This window comes from Pteropus vampyrus, unplaced genomic scaffold, assembly GCF_000151845.1.
Source record: "Pteropus vampyrus isolate Shadow unplaced genomic scaffold, Pvam_2.0 Scaffold314, whole genome shotgun sequence".
Classification (NCBI taxonomy): Eukaryota; Metazoa; Chordata; class Mammalia; order Chiroptera; family Pteropodidae; genus Pteropus; species Pteropus vampyrus.
The window spans coordinates 1,207,168-1,214,322 of record NW_011889095.1 but is presented as its reverse complement, the minus strand read 5'-3'; the positions used below and the strand labels follow the sequence as shown (position 1 = coordinate 1,214,322).

General features: G+C 50.6%; 1 protein-coding gene across 1 annotated transcript in view; it reads left to right on the top strand.

The window, feature by feature from the left end:
- The window catches only part of PDILT (protein disulfide isomerase like, testis expressed), a 30,603-nt gene that overhangs the window by 3,580 nt on the left and 19,868 nt on the right, over positions 1-7,155 (top strand). The window lies entirely within an intron of this gene.

Genomic DNA, 7,155 nt, shown 5'->3' with positions numbered 1-7,155 from the left:
GTACTTGACGGGTGATCCGTGGACCGGAGGTGTCGGCATCTCTCAGGAGCTCACTAGAAGTGCAGACTCTGAGGTCTCACCCCACACCCGCTGAGTCAGAGCCTGCATTTTCGCGAGACCCCGGCGATGCACGTGCGCCTTACGGCGTGGGACGCACTGGTACACGCCATTTCTACCCACATTCCACTGGCCAGACCTCTCTGCAAGGGAGGCTGGGAAATGCAGTCTAGCGTATACACGAAGGGGAGCAGAAACGGAGTTTGGGGAAAACGTGGGGTGGACTGCCTCGATCTCATTGGACCGACCTCTCGCTGCAGAAGCCTTGAGATGGCCTTCGATCGTGACTTTGATTGTGACCTACCGCTGGTCCTCGAGAGCAGCCTGGTGGCACATGCTGTTCAAGGCTCTGAACCAGGAGGAAAGTTGATCTTCTGGGCAGGAACGTCAGAACCTGTTCCCCCCCCCCCACGAGGAGGACTCTCTGGACCCTGCCTGGCTCAGGCGAGGGCTCCGAGGACGTGTGGCTCCCAGTCCAGTGGGAAGTGGCCGCTCCTCACCTGCCCTGACACCTGCGCAGCCCCGGCCCGAGGCCCTCGGTCTCTTCTGGATGCCTCTCATCTCTCGGGCTCATTTTCTCCGTTCTTTACATCTCCTCTTCTTCCCCCAAACCCCGCAGTCAAGGATGTAACAGGAAGCCCGTGGGCTGAAGATGGCCGGCAGGTCAGTTACGTTCAGCCCACACGGTGTTTTCAAAATCGGGAGATTTCACGATGAAAATTGAATTGACGCCCCCTCTTGAAGAAACGGAAGATCCGGAAGCACTGGCTCACGTTCCTGCGACGTGGCGAGCGGCTGGAGCCGAGGGGCGACTTCTTCTTTGGGTCAGAAAACATGCCTGTCCTTGTCCCTGTTGGCCACCTCCCTGTCTAGCCAGCGCCCAGTTCCTCCCCCGTCCCTGGCTGTTCTCATCCGACACGTTCTCTCTGAGCGCGCCCCTTCGACGGGGCGGCGTGGGTGTGTGGCCGCACCCGCCGCTCAGTTGCCCGGCGTCCCATGCAGCCACGTGATAGCCACATAAAACAAAAGAATCCTTGTCATTCTCTTCACCCTGATGGTTCCCAGAAGGGAAACTATGATCGGGTCATTTCCGCTGCCATCCAATACGGCGCATGCCTATTGCAGAAAGTTTCATCGAAAGACTTCCAGGCCATCTGACCTCCTTCCAGCTCAGGCTGTTCCCGGCTTCCTTCGACCTAAGTGCCAGGGTACACGCTCGATGGTGCTTCGAGTCCATGAAGACAGCCCCTGGAGGAGAGGTCCGGGCGGGCCAGCTTCTGCAGCAAGGCCACGAGCAGGGCAGGCATTTTCACTCGTCTGGACGACTTTTCCAGCCAGTTCTCCTCATCCCTCACCCACCATGGGACTCAGGCCGCCATGTACGTGTCTGTGTCATGGCTCCTTTTACGAGGGAGAATTGAGGAGCCTGCAGCCAGCCCTACTCTGCCTGCTGCAGAGCTGTAAGCTGGCAAGGTCAGGCTTCCAAATCGTCTTCTCCCTTCCACTGTGGTGGATCCTGCCCACGTGAGAACACAAGACTGTTCCCCCTCCCCCGCCCCCTGGACCGCTCTGTTTTAATCAGGGGTAGAAAGGTCGGTTCGGGTCAGTTTGGGGCTTTAACTGATCTCTTTTAACTCAGGCTACACAGAGAGCCGATTGATTTTATAGTCTTTAATTACTCTTGATAACAACCGATTGGAATACTTTAAACTTAAACCATTCCCACCAGCTGGCATTTCAAAGCACTGAGCACCAGCGGAGATTCTGTTATCTCAAAGAGACGCTCAGACTCATTACGTCTGACTATTCAATTCCTTCCAATACACAGTGAAATTAAAATGAGTCGTGTGAACACTGGCAGAGCTTCTAAAGTGACCTTTGGAAAAACTAATCACTTGGCAAAAGCATTCTAAAAGCTTCCCCTCGCCCCCCCAGGTGTAAATGGGCTCTTTACAAAAAGGATTTTTGCAATATTGTGCCCCGGGGAACCCTCCGGTGCTGCTCGGTTCCCCACCAAGCCAATGGTTAGGGGAATCTGTCCTCCGCGTGTCACCGGCACCGGCACATCTCAAACGCCATGTATCCAAAACAGAGCTCAGCATCTTTGATTTGCTCCCAGCAACCTGCTTCTTCTCACATCCCATCCCAACGGACAGCACCACGGTCCACCCAGGGTCAAAGACAGAAATCTCAAGGTCATTCCCGACTCCTGCCTATTCACACGTCAGTCACCCGGTCCTACGGAGACCAACTCCTGAAGCCCTGTGCCATCTCCACCGCCGTTGCCTTAGCTCCGGCCTCGTCCATCCCCAGTAAACCACAGCAGCATCTTTCCGGAGCTCTGCTCCTCCTCCTCCTTGCGAGCTGTCTCCACAATGGACCCAGAGAGGTTTTTCTTTCTTAAGTGCAAAGCCGATTGGGTCACTTCTTGATGAAAAGAATGCCAACGACTCTCTAAGACCCCAAACTCCTTAACAGGGCCGCCACGTACTCTGCTCGATCCTGCCTAGACCGGCTTCCCCATTCCCCTTGACCCTGACATCTTCGTGGTTGCCGGAGGGGTCCTATCGACTCAGACCACAGGGCCTTTGCATTTGCAGGTGCTCGACCTGGGGTGTCCCTTTCTGCACTTCTCCAGCTGGACGGTGAGGCTTAAGCTCATGGAGTCACCTTGTCGGGAGGCTGTGCTCACCTCACATCCCCTAGATTGGCAAGGAGCCCCTCCTACGTGCTCACACAACCCTCTATGTCTCCCCGTTTCACGGAGTTGCCATACTGTATGGAAACCACCTTTAAACTTGTGAGCTTCATGGAGGATAAAGACCAAATCTTGTCCGTCTCTTGAGTCCTAACATCTAGCATCGTCTTGGGAGCGTGGTAGGTCTGCAGAGATATTAAATGAATGAGTGAATGAATAAATGAATGAGTTTGCTTTGGCCCATGATGTTCTCCATTAATGAGACAAGGGAAGGCGACATTTAGTGAGGAGAGGCCAAAATGAGACTCGATCGGGAATTGTCTCTAGGATAATTTAGTAATTGTCCCTAAAGCAGACGTGACCAGGTTACCTCTGTAATCTGGGGACAAGTTACATGACGACATTGACGATGGTGATGAAGATAATGATGGCGACGACGATGGCCATTTATTGAGACCCATATTCCAGGCACTGTGCCTGGTGTCACTGTCCCCATTGGACACACGGGGCAAATCGGTCTCAGAAAGATCGAATCATTTGCCCGAAGTCACAAAACTCCATCCACCTTACGGAACTGTGCCGATAACCGGGGTCCTTATTTTTGTATTTATTCATCATTCATTCACTCGTGAAATAGTTATTGCATATCTATCTGCTACGCGACAGACATATCTTAGGCACCGAGGGGTGAACGAGAAACAGGCAGACATCCTCGCTTTGTGGAACTTACCTCCTGGAGAGGGGCGACTCGAGAGAAACAGATAAATAAGTGAAAAATAGAGGACGTTGGATGGAGAAGAACAGAAAAAAGCAATAGGCCGTGCAGGGAACGGGCGGAGGCGGGCCTGCCGTTTCAGAGAGGGCGGCCAGGGCAGGCCTTTCTCAGAAGGTGACGGACGATTCGGCAAAGACCTGCAAGCAGCAAGGCAGCAAGTCGTGCAGATAGGCGTCTGGGAGGAGGGTGTTTTAGGCAGCAGGAGCAGCGAGTGCAAAGGCCCTGAGGTGGATAGGTGCCAGGGTGGCCGAAACCGAGTTGCCGAAGAGTAGTGAGAAATAAGATTAGAAGGACTAACGGCAGAACCTTTGGGACCTCGTGGGCCATTGCAATGGTCAGAGAAGTTTGTCGGTGGGCCCCCGAGGATCTAGGAGAACGATGACCATCCCAAAGTCCCTATGACCTATGAGCACATCCATATGCTGTAAACGGCCCTGGGGATGCGGGGGAAGGGTTCTTCTCGGAGGACTATTCCACGCCTGATCTAGAGCTTGGTCTAAAGTAGGATTTCTCCTCCTTGGCAATATTGACGTTTTGGCCGGATAATTCTTGTGGGGCTGTCTTGTCTTGTCCTGTGCATCGCAGGGTGTTTGGCACCATCCCCAGCCTCTACCTACTAGCTGCACTCCGGTTTGACAACCAGATATGTCTCTAGACATGGCCAATTGTCCCACATTGAGAACCATAGTCTCAAGAAAGGCAGACTCAGTCCCTGAGCTGGGAGCTAAGCTCTGTTCCTACACTCCCACCTCCCATAGCCATCGGCCCCTCCTCGGACCCATGCTGGCTGCTCAGGAAAGGGGGCTCCTCTTCTAGTAGGTAAAAGGTTATCTACTTCAGACCTAGGCAGACATCGATCCATTAGCCATTAACACATCTACATACCAGGCAGGCAGGCAGAGAGACACAGCCTATTCTAATATGATTCTGGGTCCCATCTGCTTACCCCCAAACCCACAGAGAGTCACACGATTGGCCCAGACTTGGGTTGGATGGCTTGAAGCTGGTCACCTGTGCCGGAGCTCTGCACACCGGGTCTCACTATGTAGGATCATCCTAAGGTGTAGGATCTATTAATATCCCCACTGTACCAATGAAGAAATTGAGGCACAGAGATGTTTTAAAAATATATCTTGCCTGGGCCTCACGTGCTATAAATCCCCATAACTCTTTTATGAGAAACCCTAAGGAATTCACACTCATCAAGTTCCCAGTATGTGCCTTCTAGGAAAAAGAAAACTAAACAAAACAAAACAAAACAAAAACAAATAGAATGCCTTTTTCCGGGCCAGCTTCCATTCACTTCTTTCAGTCTTTATTAAAATGTCCCCTCTCGCCTCCCTACTCAAACTCAGTCCCCCCGACGCTCCTAGCCTCTGGCTCTGCTTTTTTCTTTTCTTTTTCCTTCTCCATAGCACTCAGCAGCTAACGTAGAATATATTCTACTTCTTTATTTGTTTGCTTCCTACCTTCTCCGATGAGAGCAGAGATTTGTATCTGTTCGTTGTCAAGTTCCCAGTACCTAGAACAGAGCCTGGCACATGGCAAATGCTAAAAAAGTTTTGTTGGGTGAAAGGATGGATGGGTGGATGGATGGCTGGCTGAATGGATGGATGGATGGATGGGTGAGTGGAAGGATGGAAGGATGGATGGATGGATGGATGGATAGGATGGATGGATGGATGGGTAATTGGATGGATGGATGGATGGATGGTGGATGGATGGATGGATGGATGGATGGATAGTGGATAGATGGATGGATGGTGGATGGATGGATGGATGAATGAATGCATGGATGGATGGATGGATGGATGGGTAATTGGATGGATGGATGGATGGTGGATGGATGGATGGATAGGTAATTGGATAGATGGATGAATGGATGGATAGATGGATGGATGGATGGATGGATGGATGGATGGATGGATGGATCCCCATCACCATTAGGTCCCATCGATGTAGCTCTTACCTCTCAGCATCCCAGCTGCTGCAACCTCTTTCGCTTCCATTTTGGCCGCTGAGGAGCTGGGCTGTGTGTGGAATCTCTAAAACCCCCACCACTTGGACAATCATTCTGTGTTTCTCTCACTCTGAGCTTCTTTCCTTGGAAACTCAGATTCGGATGCCGTGTCAGCCGGCACCCCCGAGTCATGTGTGGCTGACTCGATAAGGCAGCCAGGGTAGAGGCCCGCAGGCCGGAGCAGCTGACAACGGGCCAGAGCCTGCTGGAGGTGATGGATGAGGGTTATTGAAGGCAATGATGGTGGCAAAGCAGGCAGTAGACGGGCATCGATCTGCAAGGGAGTGAAAAGTCCCACTTTCTGTCCATTGACTGGGCATTTAATGAAAACGATCATTCACTTTTGGGTTCCATCACAGGAACAGGTGTGCTGACTGGCAATGGGGCATGTGCCAACAGTCCAGGGCCCAACTTTCTGCAGTTTGCTTTACAAAAGACCTCTCTGTTGAACTTGGAACTTGCCAATGCCACTGGAGGCGCTCTGCACTTCCTCCAAATGTTCCAGATAGACAAAGGGGATTTGAAAAAGATAAAGCGTTTTGGATTGAAAAGGAGTCGATGACTCTTGCCCTGGCTCAGCCCACTGCCACCGACATCAGGTGGTGAGGGGCCAGAGGAGGGACCTACAGGCTCACAATGTTATCAGGAGGAAGAAAGGCAAACTCTACTGCCTTTTAGTCCCTCCAAGCCTTGGGCTGGGAAGCCCGTGACATGCCACCTCCCTGAGGCTGTTTCCAGAAAAAGCCTCCTCATCCACTGCCCAGCAAAGCGAGGAGCCAAGGGTTCTTTTCAAATTTAATTTTAAAGTATAGTTAGCATATAATATAGTAGTTTCAAGTGCACAATATAAAGCTTTGACGTTTATGCACCTTATGATGTGATCATTGCAAGTCTAGTCACCATCTGTTGGCATACAAATCTTAATTCATAGTATGAGTTAATTCACAGCTGACAACCCCCAGGGGCGTGGGCTTAGAAGGGATAAGTAAGCATCATAACCTCGTCCTACCCACCCCTCCCATTCCTGGCCTGCCTTACTTAAGAGTCCATATTTTATGCGCTTCCAAGGCTGCCGGAGGGACCCAATTTGGCCTGTTATCTCCAGGACTTTCCACCAGATGGCGATCATACTCTCTTGTTCTTTCTCCCTAAGAGGCCCAATGTGGCCTGCAACTCTACGATTTTCCACCAGATGGCGCTCAAACCCTCTCGTTCTTTCTCCCTGTCTAATTTCTGACCATGGATATTTTACAAAAATGGTACCCTTTATATATGTACATTATATATTAATATTCGTGTAATATATTTCCATACATTTATATAGAATCTGTATGCATTTTTATATATAATATTAACATATTAGTATATAATAACGGTATGTTGTTATATAACGATAAATTCATTATGTACTTATTATATACCAGGCATTGTGCTAAGGGTTCGACAGGCTTAGTGGAGGTTAGAAAGCTGACGGAGTGCGTCTAGATCTTGGCTATACCTCTTACTGCCATATGGCCTTGAGTGAGTAGGTCATTTTGTTGTGTAGCAGTTTCATCTATAAAACTGAGATAATAATACCTACCCCATAATGGTAGTGGGAGTATT